General features: G+C 40.7%; 1 protein-coding gene across 1 annotated transcript in view; it reads right to left on the bottom strand.

The window, feature by feature from the left end:
- The window catches only part of G3BP2 (G3BP stress granule assembly factor 2), a 78,435-nt gene that overhangs the window by 33,950 nt on the left and 27,940 nt on the right, over positions 1–16,545 (bottom strand). The gene's annotated exons all lie outside the window — the stretch shown is intronic.

Here is a 16,545-nt window from a genome sequence, read left to right as displayed (position 1 = left end):
TCTGCGGAGCACGCGCAGAACGCCGCCGCGCTCACGTATTCTCGCGCCCAGAAAGCCGGGGAACCGGAACCGGCCTGAAGCCGGGGCGAGAGTCCGCTGATTTGACGTCACAAGGAGGCTGCCTTTCTACTGCCCTAAGGCTCTGGCCTCGCCGCCCTTCTGAATCGCACCAGAACACGAACCCGGTTGGCTGCTGCGCTGTGTCTTTTGCGCCGTTTTTTGGAGACCGATATTTCTAGTCCCTTTTGATTATTAATGTTAAAAGAGAAGGGATTTAGTAATTTTCTCTTTTAACTAGGTGTCTGCAGGTTGCTGCTCTAGACAAACATAAAATGCAGCCAGTGGTTTCAGCTATTTGTACCCTAAATTCACCTACATTATTAACCCATCCTAGGAAATGGAGATTTAAAACTCCACCGAGAAGGTCAAATTCAGCCTAACAACCCAAAGCAAAATACGTTCCGGGGCCTAGTAGGTGTTAGGCCCAGGGATATAGAAAAATATGCTGTGGCCTGCACAGAGGGGAAAATAATCTATTTCTTTGTGTGCCTGTTATGTATTTAGGTGTTGCTAAATACATAATAAGGGTGTTACATACTAAGGCCTCTAAAAAGGCTGAAATCTCAGGAGATAGCAGGATTACAGCCCTGTCCTAGATCTAGGCCCAGACTTGGCCCCAGGGCGTAGCTGGGACAACACTAGACACTGACTCTAGTGACCTTGATTCATGGGGAAAGCCAAATCTCCTTATAGTCAAGGAAGCCACTTTGCACCTAGGTTCTGGCGATGTTTCTCAAAGACTGTGGAGACAGCAGAAGAATTTTGGAAGGAAGAGCTGAGGAAATGGCAAAAGAAATGAAATGGCAAATAGAAAAGCAAAGAATACATTTATTACGCGCCCATGTACCAAACGTAAGCGGGCATAGACCTTTCATTAGTTTTCTTAATCCTTTAAGAGCAATTTTAAAGTATTTTCCACATGTGCAAACTGAGGTTTCCAGAGGCAGTACCAACATCTGAATCTCCAAAAACTACATTGTTTTTACCTTAGTTTGCCTAATCATTTTGTTACATGAAAAATATTTGAGCAGATTGTAACTTTTGTGAAATGAACTTTTACTTTTTTTTTGTTCCTTTAAAGCATAATATATTACATGCAGATTACCCTTTAATACTTCTGTACCAAGCACTCTTCAAATTCCTTTTTGTAATTGTTTAGGCGTAACAATAACCCTATAGAGTAGTTATTATTTTTATGCCCATTTTACAAATGAGGAAGCTGAAGTTTAGAGAGATCAAATTAAGGTCACACAGCTACTGTTGGAGCTGGGATTCAAACACAGTCTGCCATCACACTCCAAGCCCTTAATCACAAGCTATGGAATACGCTCACTGTATTAACTGCCATGATTTACACTTATCTCCTGTACTGCTGATTGACATTTTGATTGTTTCCAGTTTGGGGTTCTTATGCATAACCACTATTACTCTTCAAGATAATGTATCCTGATGCACAGGTACAAAGGTTTCCCTAGGGGAATGGTTCTCAAAAATTAACATACATCACAATCACCTGGAGAGCTTGTTAAAACAAAGATTGCTGAGCCCCCAAGCCCAGGATTTTTGATTCAACAAGTTTGTGTTGAGGCCTGAGAATTTACATTTCTAACAAGCTCCCAGGTGATGCTGTTGCTGTGTAGTAACCACACTTTAAAAACCACTGAACTGGGGCGCCTGGGTGGCTCAGTCGGCTGAGCATCCGGCTTCGGCTCAGGTCATGATCTCACGGTTTGGGAGTTCGAGCCCCGCGTCGGGCTCTGTGCTGACAGCTCGGAGCCTGGAGCCTGTTTCGGATTCTGTGTCTTTCTGCTCTTCCCCTGCTCATTCTCTGTCTCTCAAAATAAATAAACATTAAAAAAAAAAAAACTAATAAACTGTATACTTTAAAAAAATAAATAAAAATAAAAACCACTGAACTAAAGCACGGGCTGGGAAACTTACACTGTAAAGGGCCAGATAGTAAATATTTTAAATTTGGGGGCCAAAAATGGTCTGTTACATATCCCACCCCACCCCCTTTTTTAATCCTTTAAATATGTAAGAAACTTGCTGAGCTCTAGGGCTATCCAAAAACAGGCCCCAGGCACCCCCTGCTCTAGGGTAAATATTCAGCTATCTTTAATTTTAGTAAAAAAAACCCTAGGGGAGCCTGGGTGGCTCAGTCAGTTAAGCGGCTGACTTCGGCTCAGGTCATGATCTCACGGTCTGTGAGTTCAAGCCCCGCGTCGGGCTCTGTGCTGACAGCTCAGAGCCTGGAGCCTGTTTCAGATTCTGTGTCTCCCTCTCTCTCTGACCCTCCCCTGCTCATGCTCTGTCTCTCTCTGTCTCAAAAATAAATAAACGTTAAAAAAAAAAACCAAAAAAAAAACCCCTAAACTGTTTCCTAAATGGTGATTTTAACTTCTAAGGATCTCTCAAGTCTGTGCCCTTTGAATGCCTCTCCATACTTATAGCCTCTGCTCGGGTTCAGGCCCCTTTCACCTTTCCAGAATGACTGCAGTAGCCTCCTAATGTCCCTGCCCTTTAAATACAACCTCCATGAAACACCCCCTCCCTGAATAGACTATAAGGCAGGGAGACCAGTATGAATTGCATTCATTCAGTGGCTCCGACCAAAAATGTTTGTCACCCTTGACTCTCTCACACCACACAGCCAATCATCAATAAACTTATTCCCTCTACCTTCAATATTTAATCTGGATTAAACACTTCTCATCCCTATTACTGCTATTATAGTCCAGGCCACTACTGCCTACTGAAACAGCCTTCCAACTTGGTCTTGGTGCTTCCATTCTTATCCTACTACAGTCTAGTCTCACAGGCACAACAACCAGATCCTTTATAGCTGTCAATCAGATGACATTTTCAAAATTTTCCTTCCAAAGGCAACCCAATAAAATTTCACGTCCTGTCTGGCCTACAAGGTCTACCTGATTTAGTCCTTATGTTACTTCTGCCTCTTTTCTTGCCACTTTTTCTCTTACACACTCTACTCTTCCTTTGACACATCAGCCATATATCCTGTCACAGGGTGGACCTTGGATTCGAACCTTTATCAAGTTTGTGAAAGGGGTGCCTGGGTGGCTCACTTGGTTAAGTATCTGACCCTTGGATCTCAGCTCAGGTCTTGATCTCAAGGTCATGAGTTCAAGCCCTCTGTTGGGCTCCGCACTGGGTGGGAAGCCTACTTAAAAACAAAAAACATCTGTGAAAAAGCAAAGTAAATTGCATCTACTGATTTCTCCTAAAGTACTCTTACTGAAATAACTCACTTAAGCATCCTAAAGGTGAGTTAGGTAGGATTTTCCCTTACACAAACTATCCTTAGAATTTCAATTAACCTAACACCCGCTTAAACAGTCTACAAGTTTATCTCAGCTGTGTTCTATTGTTATTTTGTATACTTTATATATTCTATAGTTCCTACATTCTCTAGATTTATTTTTTTTAATAAATAGAAATACAATGGTAATCTACAGGTTGTCCTGCAGGAGTCCACCCTTTAAGACTCCTGGGATTCATTCATTCAGCAGCCACCATTGATTGTCAATGTATCAAGCAGAGCACTAGGCTCAGAATGAGGCAAAAATAATTGAAACATAGTGTCTTCAGGGAACTGGGAGAGAGGAAGAGAGGAAGAGAGGGAAAGAAAAGACAGAGAACAAGAAGAGGAAAGAAAAATAGAAAAAGGGAGAGAGACACAGTAAAAAAGGGAGACAGAAAGGCAGTAGGGAGAAAATGACAGTAGAGGGTACTGTTAAGTGATGCTGCACAGGGATACTGAACAGCATTTTGCACTTCTTCACAACACTGAATATTTCAATTTATAATTCAATATCTGATATTTCCCCTCTTGTATACATGCACCCTGTAAGTTCCATGGGGGAAGAACTCATGTTTGCCTGTCTAATCCAGCACCTGGCACTGGCTGAGTAAAAGTGCCCCCGTAAGAGCTTCCATGAATTGACTAAGTGACCATTTGAGAGAAGAGGGAGGACACAACAGTCTTTCTCCTGGACTCCTAGTATTTGTGGTGGTTTTGCCTTTTTTAAAAATGTTTTCATTTATTTTTGAGAGAGCGCGTGCGCACACACGCACACGGGGGAGGGGCAGAAAGAGAGGCAGGCTCTGTGCTGACAGCAGAGAGCCGGATGTAGGGCTTGAACTCACCAACCAGGAAATCATGACCTGAGCCGAAGTCGGACACTCGACCAGCTGAGCCACCCAGGTGCCCCCTTAAAAAAATCTTTAAAGAAAAATAGAGGGAGAGAAAGATGGAGAGAAATGGGATCATAATTAAACACTGTTTTGCAGGACACTACTTTTTATCTTGATAGTATAACTTAGGCATCCTTTTATGTTAGTACATGGGTCTGCTTCATGTTTTGTTTTCCAGTGATTACATAGGTGAGGAATGACCTTTTAAGCTTAGAGGCAATAGAATCAATTATAAAGAAAATTATGAGAATATAACCAAAATAAATACAAGCTATGTACCTGCACACTTCTGTCACAAATTTGAGTCAAAGGACTAACAAACTTGGTGAGAAATCAACATGAAAACCTAATCAACAAAAATGCAAAGGATGTCCAATTTATAGAAAAAAAGTACATAGTGTTAAGCACATATAAAGAGCTGTTGAAATAAAACAATGGCAAATCATAAATAAGTGTAAATATTTGTAAGTGAAAACACCTAATACGCAAAACCAAGCCCCTTTGTATATTTTTGTTGCAAGTAAATATTAATTCAACCTTTTAAAAAAGCAATTTGGCAAGACATATCAAAACCTTTAAAATGTTTGCACTTTTTAAGCCAATAATTCCATTTCTATGTATTTATCCCTCTTAGGATATGCACCAAGAAGTTCATAGTCGGGGCACCTGGCTGGCTCAGTTGGTGATGCACGCAACTCTTGATGTCGAGGTTATGAGTTCAAGACCTACACTGTGTGTAGGTAGAGATTACTTAAAAATAAAATCTTGAAAAATATCATTGTGATATTATTTGTTTTCATCATTTAAAAACTGGAGGCATCTTAAAAATAAATTTAAAAAATAAATTAAGAAAAAAGAGGCATCTTAAATATCCAGAAGCGAATGGTTAAATAATTCACATATTCCTGACAAATCTATGTCTAAACTGTAAGTTTCAGTACTCAAAAATGTATTTTTATGTTACATATTTATGTTTCAATCTTAAGCCAAACATTTGTGATGCAATCTTAAATAAAAAATATGGTACTCAATTTGCTATTAAGTAGGAACATGTTTCATGCTTTTGGTCAGCTTAATGTTTTTCTGTACCTCCTACTCTTCTATAGTCATATGTTAATTTCACAATAAAAAAAACATTAGTAAACAGTGAAGGCATTGCCTTAGTACCTACGGGATGGTATTAATTTTTCATCCTCTCGGCTCTCCCTTCCCTCTCATAACATATCCATAAATAATTTATATCATCTGAGCAGAAATACAGGTGGTAAAACAAAAGATGTAGATGGTAAAACAAAAGAAATGAATAAAGAAGAAATTAGGGGCACTTGGGTGACTCAAGTCTGTTGAGCCTCCCATCTCTTGATTTCGGCTCAGGTCATCATCCCAAGGTTGTGGCATTTAGCCCTGTGTCAGGCTCTGCACTGAGTATGAGGCCTGCTTGAGATTCTCTCTCTCTCTCTCTCTCTCTCTCTCTCTCCCTCCCTCCCTCCCTCCCTCCCTCTGCTCCTCCCCCACTCATGCTCTCTCTCATTCTCTCTAAAAAATAAAAAGAAGAAATCAGACAAATCAGACAAAAATCTACCAATTGACGTTGGTGAAGAAAAGATGCTGCCAGACATATGGGATGACTCTGATACCTTTTTTCCTATCCAAAAAAAAAAAAAAGCAGGGGGACAACTGGCTGGCACAGTAGGTTGAGCCTGAGATTCTTGATCTCAGGATTACAAATTTGGGCTCCACGTTGGGTGCACAGATTATTTTAAAATATAATCTTTAAAAAAAAAAAGAAGGAAAGGAAAGAGAATCAGATCCAATCATTATTAGCAGGTGAATTTCTAAAAAAAGTAAAATTACTAGAATTAGAGTAACTGATTCTTGTTTTTATTACAGACTTCAGCATAAAATACTTGGCTGTCATTTTAATTTACCGTGCTTTTCCTTTGAACCTTCTTATGTGACCATTTTCAACCTAACTGGATCTTAAAAGACCAACCAACCCCATTATCACCATTTTGCTGATGAAGTAGGTGTGTAAGGGATGACTTTTCATGCATGTTTAAAGGCTACACATCCCCACAGAGGTAGGGTTTACGTAGGACCTCAAAATACGAAGACTAGGCATTAGGGGTCAAATCCAAATCCTGAAAGGATACTTGTTTTTCTTGGAAAGTATTGTTACTCATCACGATTTTAGCCTTCCAACACTTACATAACATTTAACCTTTTGAGCATACCAAATGTCTTGGACTGGCTACCAATTCAGTAAGGATCATGCTGCCAGCAACGTGGTCTGGGCTTTGCAACCAGGCTGCCTGGATTTGTGTGCTCACTTCACCTCATCACTTATTAGGTATATTACCTACGTATATTACTTTAGGCAGGATGCTTCACTTTTCTGTGCTTCAGGGTTTTTCATCTGTAAAATGGGAACAATAATATTTATTTACCTTATTAGAGCACTGTGAAGATTAGATGGGCTAATTAGATGGGTGCCGTGCCTGGCACATGGGTAAATGCTCAATAAACATGGGCACTTAATGTTTGGTGCTTAAAATAGCATATACACCCATTGCTCTCAACTGATCCTTTCTTCACCGACTGCTCCTTGATTTGCTTGGAAGTAAAACTTACATTTGCGTAGCATTTTACAGTTTTCAAAACACTTTCAAACACAATTCATTTCAGTTCCACAAGCAATCCACAGAGTAGGCAAGCTGCACAAGGGCAGAAGTGGCCAATTTAGAAAGAGACCCCAGAATCCCCCAGGGTTCCTGACACTATACCTCATCCTACTTCTATGAACCTCCGCAGCCTTGGAGCAAGCCTTCCTGATTGAAAACATGTTACGCAGGAATTTCAGGGTTCTCTTGGTGCAGCTGGCTCCCTTGCAAAGCTTTTTGATGCAAAGAGAAACCTGCTCCCCAGAGTAGGATGAATCTATTCCTTTTAGAGCAGAAAAGGAGAAAGGCTATTATGGCCTGAAGAAAGAATCAAATGTTAATTTCCCCTGAAATCTTTCCATCCATTATCTTTGTAAACCTGGGACAGGTTAAGGTCTAAAGAAATAGTCTTCTTCTCCATTTGATCATTGTGTTAAAATACCTCACATATCCAGAAAAGTGCATAACACATTTGGTGGCTTGCCCATTTGTTAACTATAAAATGTAACGACACGACTTCCTGCTATATGTGTGGGTGTTAGCTACCTAACTGGTTTTGATCATATCTATTAGTCTTCAAGCAGAGGAGATTCTAAATGCTACCAGAGATTGGGAGAATAAAGGCTGCAAACCTGAAGCATGTCACTTCTTCAGAATGTAGAGACAAAAACCTCATCAAAAATCAACCCAAAGAGGGGTGCCTGGCCAGCTCAGTTGTAAAAGAGCGGGGCTCTTGATCTCAAGGTCGTGGGTTCGAGCCTCTCATTGGGTGTAGAGATCCCAAAAATAAATAAATAACCTTAAAAAAAAAATCAACCCAAAGAATTAGGTTTATGGGATTACAAAAGTAAACCATCTGGGGGCGCCTGGGTGGCGCAGTCGGTTAAGCGTCCGACTTCAGCCAGGTCACGATCTCGCGGTCCGTGAGTTCGAGCCCCGCGTCGGGCTCTGGGCTGATGGCTCGGAGCCTGGAGCCTGTTTCCGATTCTGTGTCTCCCTCTCTCTCTGCCCCTCCCCCGTTCATGCTCTGTCTCTCTCTGTCCCAAAAATAAATAAAAAACGTTGAAAAAAAAAATTTAAAAAAAAAAAAAAAAAAAACAAAAAAAAAAACAAAAGTAAACCATCTGAATAATGGTTTGTAAATTCTAATGGATTCTCTATCCAATGCTTCTGAAGTTATGATGACAGCTAAAATCACCTCAGGCTGAGTGATCTAAGAGATACAGTAATCCTGGGAAGTACAACAACTAAAGATAATGTCAATAAAAAGAGGAGTCATCTGCCCTGAGTTGCCTGGAGTCCAGAAAATGATGATTTTCGAAAGGGGCAAAATTTCACCAGAGTTGATCTCTTACTGCTCAGGGTAGATTATGTTTGGCAGCCACAAATATTCTTGTCACTAATTGGCTACAAAGTGTGCTTTATTGTCTGGATGTGAGATGCCTTGAGGTCATCCAATTCTCTCCTCTTGGACTGAATGCTCACCAAGCACTCTAAACCCAGAGGAGGGGCCCTGGTCAGCAGATAACCTATTAATTGAAAAGGCATATCTCCCTTTGTGAAATAGTATTCTGGTGGGTCGTTAATCAGTCTCCAATGGGTTAACTTGGTGTCAACCAGTGTCCCTGAGCCAGACTTCCTTGTGTGGGAGAGAAGGGAAGTCGTACTGGGAGAAGCCAAAGCAGGGGAACAATTCTCCACTTAAACATAGGAGTAGGAAAAAATGGATGAAATCCTATTTTCCTCACTGATTAGCTTTTGGTTTTTTTTTTTAAAGTAATCTTTACACCCAATGTGGGGCTTGAACTCACAGCCCGGAGATCAAGAGTCACATGCTTCTTCGACTGAGCCAGTCAGGTGCCCCTTCACTAACTAGTTTTTTGACACTGGTCAGGTTAGTTCACTTCTTTGCCCTTTAATTTCTTCATGGATAAACAGCCAACTTTAGGGTTGTTGGGAGGGTTAGTGACAGTGTCTGGCACAGTTTCTGGCATAGAGGGTATATAGGTCTGGTTCCTGTTACGAAACGGAGACAGACCTTCAGTATCTGGGGACTGAAATACAATGCTACATAAAGTTATAAATAGACATTAGCCTAGGTCTACCACCTTCCATCCTTTCGCTCTCCATTCTCCTCTTGGGTCAAGTATGGTTTGATAGTACAGAGAAACCATGGCCTGAGTCTTTGTCTTAAATAGACAGTCAAATCCAGGAGAGGGAAAAGCATATGGTACCTTTAAAAGCAAATTTGTTTCACTCTAGTAAAACACTCAAGTCTCTTCTTGTAACCAGGCCATAAAATTATTCCAAGTAGTGGGGTGCCTGTCTGGCTCAGTCGGTGGAGCATGTGACTCTTGACCTCGGGGTTGTTAAGTCTGAGCCCCACCTTGGGTGTAGAGATTATTTCATGTATTTATTTGTTTATTTATTTTAAATATTTTAAAAATGTTTATTTATTTTTGAGAAAGAGAGCACGAGAGGAGAAGGGATAGAGAGAGAAGGGAACAGAGGACTGATGCGGGTTCCATTCTACCAGCAGAGAGCCTGATGTGGGGCTTGAACTCACAAACCGTGAGATCATGACCTGAGCCAAAGTCAGACACTCAAGCGACTGAGCCACCCAGACGCTCCTAGAGATTAGTTAAAAACAAATAAAATCTAAAGACAAAAAAAAAAAAAGAAACTATTCCAGCTAGTAAAAAACCCAACTGTATACAAAATACAAGCATTCATCAGCAGACCAAAAACTTAAAAGATAGGAGAGCAGTTGTGAAACTTCTTCCAACTGGGGAAAGATCGTCATAAGAAATTATACAGCTGATACACGGTAAAAGCATTTTGGCTTTCTTCTACCTTGACCAGTTGGGTGCAACACACAAAGGATCAGTCCCAGCCCTTATTTTCTACCCACATGTTTCCAGGTATAACCACTTAGGCTACCTAATTCTCTGGATTCTGGCTATGGCAGTGGAATACTTCTCTAAACCTTCCCTCAGCTTCTGAGGTTTATGACTAAGGCAAGACTCCTCCTCAGAATCAACATCTGTCCTATCCTTCTGGTCAGGCCAGAAGCCTGGTTTTTAAAAACATCTCTACCTTCCTTCTTTCAGATTGCCACTCTGACCTATGCCTTGTTGACTCAGACTCGCTGAGTGAGCCCTTGCAGCGGAACAGGCCTGATCACTAGCACCAGAGCCATGGCCCCCAATTACCCAAGTTCTTGTGGTGACCTGAAAAGGGAAAGACAACTGAAAGTTAGTGACCAAAGACCTTTTGTGCACAAGAAAGCAGTCCCTGATAAAGTGTGTTCATAGGGGCAATAATGTTGGAAGGAGAGGTTTTTTCCCTAAGCAACCAAGGCTATAGAAAACCCAAGGAACTTTCAGCTCCTTAAGTAAAAGAGTTGTAAGAGGCCCTGAGGGCTTTTCTATAAGCAGAGCTGGGAAAAGATACAAAAGCATTCATAAGAATTCTTAAAAAGAGTTTCCAGATCTATTTAAGTAACTGTATTTCCTTGAATGTTTTAAACCAGTTTTTAACCCTGAGTTCTCTGCACATTTTTTAGGGGTGGAGATAGAGGATGTTCGTGAAACCATAAACGTTTTGTATGTATTTGTGTAGAGTTGCCCCTTGAACAACATGGGGATTGGGGTGCTGACCCACGTGTAGTCAAAAATCTGCATAAATGGGGCGCCTGGTTGGCACAGTCGGTTAAGCGCCCAACTCTTGGTTTTGGCTCAGGGCATAATTTCACGGTTCATGAGTTGAGCCCCACATGGGGCTCTGTGCTCTCAGCAGGGAGCCTGCGTCAGATCTGTCCCCCCCCCCCCCAACTCTCTGCCCCTCTCTGCTTGCACTCTCTCTGTCTCTCAAAAATAAATAAAAACATTTTTAAAAATCTGTATATAGGGGCGCCTGGGTGGCTCAGTCGGTTAAGCAGCCGACTTCGGCTCAGGTCATGATCTCACGGTTCGTGGGTTCGAGCCCCGCATCGGGCTCTGTGCTGACTGCTCAGAGCCTGAAGCCTGTTTCAGATTCTGTGTCTCCCTCTCTCTCTGACCCTCTCCCGTTCATGCTCTGTCTCTCTCTGTCTCAAAAATAAATAAACGTTAAAAAAAAAATTTTTTTTAATGAAAAAAAAAATCTGTATATAACTTTTGACTCCCTGAAAACTTAACTACTAATAGCCTACTGTTGACTGGAAGCCTTACCAATAATATGCACAGTAGATTAACATGGATGTTATATGTCATATGAATTCTGTACTATATTCTTACAATCGACTAAACCAGGGAAAATAAAATGTTATTAAAAAATCATAAGGAAGAGGAAATACTTTTATGGTATTGTACTGTATTTTAAAAAAATATTTATTTATTTTGGGGGCATCTGGGTGGCTCAGTTGGTTAAGCTTCTGACTCTTGATTTCTTTGGCTCAGGTCATGATTCCACAGTTTGTGGGTTTGAGCCCTGTGTGGAGGTCTGCACTGGCAGCGTGGATCCTGCTTGGGATTCTCTCTCTCCCTCTCTCTCTCTCTCTCTGCCCCTCCCCTGCTCACGCTCTCTCTCAAAAATATATAAACAAACATTAAAAAACATTTTTTAAAGCATAAATTCTGCCGTCTGGTAGTGTCTGGTTTTTAATCTCAGCTCTACATTTAAAACTTGTATGATGCTGAGCAAGTTATAAAGCCTTCTGAGTCTGTTTCCTCTTCTGTGAAAAAGCACCATTGTCGTTCCAATCTCATAGAACATAAAGCCATCATGGTTACAGTTAGGCCACGTGGTCATGGCCCAGACATTGCCCTTCTCTGGGTGCCAGGTACATGGCCTTCAGACGTGTTTCTGAAAGGGGAAATAAACTCTTTTAGAGGTAGTCTTGGAAGCCCACATCTATAAAGTGACAGTGAACATCGTAAACAAGGACCTGTTCTTTGGAAATAAGGAAGAAAATCTAGTGTAGCAGTGAATAAAGGGTTAATAGAGGAGTTAAGGGACAGACACACACACACACACACACACACACACACACACACACACACACATACACACACACACAGAAAAAGCAGGGAATGAGACATTTTTTTAAAAAATGGGTATTCCAGTCCATATTTGGTCAGCATCAACAGCACCCTTAAAGTTAGAATGTTCATCTAAACGGTTTCTATTTAATACTAGACAAAATAATGATAACGTGCATTTCACAAAGCAGCATGTTTCCCATAAGGATTATTTAACTAAACCTAAAGTTTGGAAATGAGCTAATATTATGATTTTTTGAAAGAAAACTAGAAGAAAGGTCATACAATTTATCACTTTTATTAATAACTTGCCTTCGAGGAATGTAGCGTGGGAGAGATGCATGCAAAGAATGTTAATGTCACTGTAACAGAGTAAGGTTTAAGACAGAGATCTGCACAGGGTGAAGTGAGAACAGAGAGAAGGGGCAATGAAGTCAGACCAGAGGTTCGAATCCTACAGGACATGACACCTGAGCAGAGTCTGGAAGGCCAAGTGAGAAAGAGTCACGGAAGAAAGTGCAATGGCTGACAAGAGCTGTCCCAGGAGGAGGAAACAGCAACAGCGAAGGTGATGGGACATGTCCTAGGAGGTACAACAGTTTGGTATATATAACTACAACATGAAGTTCAAGGCCAGGCAAGACATCTTAGAAGGGAAGGGGTGGGGGCAAATGGCATTTAATTTTTTTTCCTTTAGGTTTTCCACTGTATATAAATCCTAGAAAAAATAATTGTGCAAACTTTCAGCATAGGATGTGTATTTCTGTGATGAGCAAAGATAGTAAGACATAACATCTCGGAAAAGCTGGCCTTAATTTCCATGAACCAACTCCATATTTCCTCTTTTTCTCTGCAAACTGAGAAAACTGTACAGTTTTTAAGCATTTAAAAGCAGTCTTTTTTTTTTGTTGTTCCCCCTGGGGACTGTCAGGGGTCTGATGACCTTTCTTGTTAAATGTGGGAGCTTAAGGGAATCACTAAGGAAGCTGGAGTTAACGCTTAGGTCATAGAAACCTGCAGAAGTAATTGATTGCTGCCTAACAATTTGCTTAGGGATATATTTTTCAAGCAAATCATTTTTGGAGGTTTCTGATCTAAGGCCTAAACATCATTGCTATTTTAGGGGCACGAGGAAGTAGTATCTAGTGAAGTGAGCACATTTATTTATTGGTTATTACATTTGTTGTGTGTATTTTAAATGTCACAGAACCTCTGTTATCAATGCTTCTGATCTGGTTGGCTTCAAGCCAGGATACTGACCTCATATCCTAGTTACTCATTGAGGCTTATTTTGGGGAAGAGAGCACAGCATAAAACCTGCAGCTTTCCTTCCCCACTTTCAGAGACTCCCCAAGAGACCTGAACATTCAAATGTATTAGGGAAGGCCTGATCTTCACAAAGATCTTCCTTGTGCTTTTATTGTGAAGGGCAAACCTTGTTGGCCCATAAAAAGAAATTCCACAGAGAACAAATTTCTGTGCAAAGTACTCTGCCATGTTTAGCAAGCATTCCACTAGCTTCTTTGAATGTGCAAGGAGAGAAGAAATTGCCAAGGAAACTAGGAGTAAATTATATGGCACTTTCCAACACTTGTAGGTATCTCCTTAGTAGATGTTTGGTCTTACACTGAGACATTCTTAGGTGAAGAAGGAGGTTGTTCTATAGTACTGATTATTAGATGTGAAAGAGAAAAATAAGAAGTTTAAATAGGAGGAAAAATCATAAGCAGTTCCCCAAATAAAAATAAAAAGATCCCAGAAAAAAAATCCCAGAAAGACAGACCTAGATAAGGAAGTCAATCTCTTATGCTTGTTCAATGTTATTAAATATTCAAATTTATTCAGTTCAGGGGCACCTGGCTGGCTCAGTCAGTAGAGCATGCTACTCTTGATCTCAGGATTGTGAGTTCAAGTCCCAAGTTGGATACAGAGATGACTTAAAAATAAAACCTTTAAAAAATTTTTTTCTTTTTTTTTTATTCAGTTCAAATTTAATGACTTGGCCAACTAGCTCTGCAATACCGAGATGCTATCATTTGCCATCAACAATGTCAGTCTTCTGAATGAAAATTCCCAAACAAATCCTTCAGATACAGATTATTTTCATACTGACCTAAGGGAGGTGGCTTGTTCAATAAATCATGTGAAGAATATTTTGAAGTCTCAATGAACCTTTCCAGGTAATTTGTTCTGAAGGAAATTATGTGAATTTAACATCAAAAGATTGTCATGGCTACATGCAATAATATGGGTGACTCTCACATACATAATGTTGAGTAGAAGAAGGCAGACACAAAAAGGGATGGACATATTCTGTAAATCCACTGGTACAAATTTTAAGAAAGGCGAAACTAATCTGTGGTTGTAGAAGGCAGAAGAAGAGTGGTTACCCCCCTGAAGGAGGGAGGCATACAGGAAGGTTCCAATCTTTTTTTTTTTTTAATTAAAAAAATTTTTTTTAATATTTATTCATTTTTGAGACAGAGAGAAAGAAAGACAGAGCATGGGCAGGGGATGGGTCAGAGAGAGGGAGACACAGAATCGGAAGCAGGCTCCAGGCTCCGAGCTGTCAGCACAGAGCCTGACTGGGGGTTGAACTCACAAGCTGTGAAACTCTGAAAAATTTTATTGAGCTGTATACTTATGGTTTATGCTTTTTTTCCTATACGTAAGTAAAAAAATAAATAAAAATAACAAAGATCATCATGGGTCCTGCATCAATGAAGCACCTGGGTTAAAAACCAACACTTGAGGGGCATCTGGGTGGCTCAGTCAGTAAAGCATTCGACTCTTGATTTCAACTCAGGTCATGATCTCACAGTTATGAGACTGAGTCCCACATCTCTCTCTCTCTCCCCCTCTCCCAGGCTCATGTGCACTTCCGCTCTCTCTCTCCGGAAAAAAAAAAAAAAGAAAAGAAAAGAAAAAAGGAACAACAACCCCAAAACCTCAACATTTGAATCCAGGACAGAAAAATCTTTAGAAAAGGAAAGTAGATTAGTGGTTGCTTAGGGCTGGCAGTTAATGGCTAAAGGGGACAGAGTTTCTTTTTGAGGTGATGAAAACATTCTAAAAATGACTGTGGTGATGGTAGCACAACTCTGTGAATATAGTAAAAAGCACTGAATTGTACATTTTTAAAAAACAATAACAAAACCAATATTTGGAGAACTCTTACTAGTTTTTTAAAGATTTTAAGTAACCTCTATACCCAACGTAGGACTTGAACTCACACCCCCGAGCTCGAGTCCATGCTCCACCAACTGAGCCAGCCAGGCATCCTGAAGAACTGTATTTTATACTCTTCATTGCTTTGTTCCACTGACAGCTCCCTATGTATTCCTAGACTTCCAGACTGGGCTATCTGGTTGTGGAATGAGTACAAATATATATTTCCACTTTAAGAAACAGCTAATTAAAATAACACTACTTGAGTTCCACTGGCCTCCCTGACATCTACCTGTTTATTATTCACTGCTTCCCTTCCCTCTGTGAGCAATGCTCAACAGGGGTCAATATTATAGGAAAGACTCAGTGGTTCTCAACCTTGGCTGCACATCACTATCACCTGAGTCCCATCCCAAGAGATTGTATTTAAGTGGTGCAGGGTGCCACCAGGCATCTGAATTTTATTTAACGTTTTATTTATTTTTGAGAGAGAGAGAGAGAGAGAGAGAGAGAGAATGAGCGGGGGAGGAGCAGAGAAAGAGGGAAACAGAGGACCCGAAGCAGGCTCTGCACTGATAGCAGTGGGCCTGATGTGGGGCTCAAACTCACAAACCTTGAGATCATGAAATGAGCTGAAGTCAATGCTCACCAGACTGAGCCACCCAAGTGCCCCAGCATCTGAATTCTTTTAAAGCTTTCCTGGGATCAAAATCTGGACACACTGATACATTGCCTACTAAACATCCACCCATGTGTGAGCATGCACGCGCGCACACACACACACACACACACACACACGCACAAACACTTCCTCCCCAGGGGATTCTAATATACAGCCAATATTGAATTGAAAACCACCAGTTTAGTGGTTTCCACAAAGAATGGAAAATCCAAATTCTCACTGTGCCATTTATTAACTATATGACACGAATGAACTATCTGATCTCTCCAAACTTCAGGTATGACTTCGGGACATACCCACCTAGCACACAGTAGGTTTTCAAAAAATGGTAGTTGCAGGGGGCCTGGCTGTTTCAGTGTGTGGAGGACGTCTCTTGATCTCAGGGTCAGTGAGTTCAAGCCCCATGTTGGGCGCAGAGCTTACTTTAAAAATGTTAGTTGCCTTTACCTTTTTTTTTTTTTTTTTTTTTTTTTTAGTAAACTCTATGCCCAACATGGGGCTTGAACTCACTGACCTCGAGAGCAAGAGTTGTGTGCTCCACCAACTCAACCAGCCAGGTGACTCTGTCCTTCCTTTTTTTTTTTTTCTTTCCCTTCAAAAACTAGAGAATTCTAGTAAAAAACAGAATTTTTAAAAAAGAAATGGAGAAAAAAAAAGCAAAAAAAACTAAAGAAGTCTATTGAAAAAAAATGTGTGACTATTATCAACTTCTATGCGATGTTCCGTGTCCTATGCC

The sequence above is a fragment of the Panthera pardus genome, unplaced genomic scaffold (assembly GCF_024362965.1).
Source record: "Panthera pardus isolate Hobbes unplaced genomic scaffold, ASM2436296v1 HiC_scaffold_13, whole genome shotgun sequence".
In the NCBI taxonomy this organism is placed as follows: domain Eukaryota; kingdom Metazoa; phylum Chordata; class Mammalia; order Carnivora; family Felidae; genus Panthera; species Panthera pardus.
This window is presented reverse-complemented; position numbering and strand designations above follow the sequence as displayed.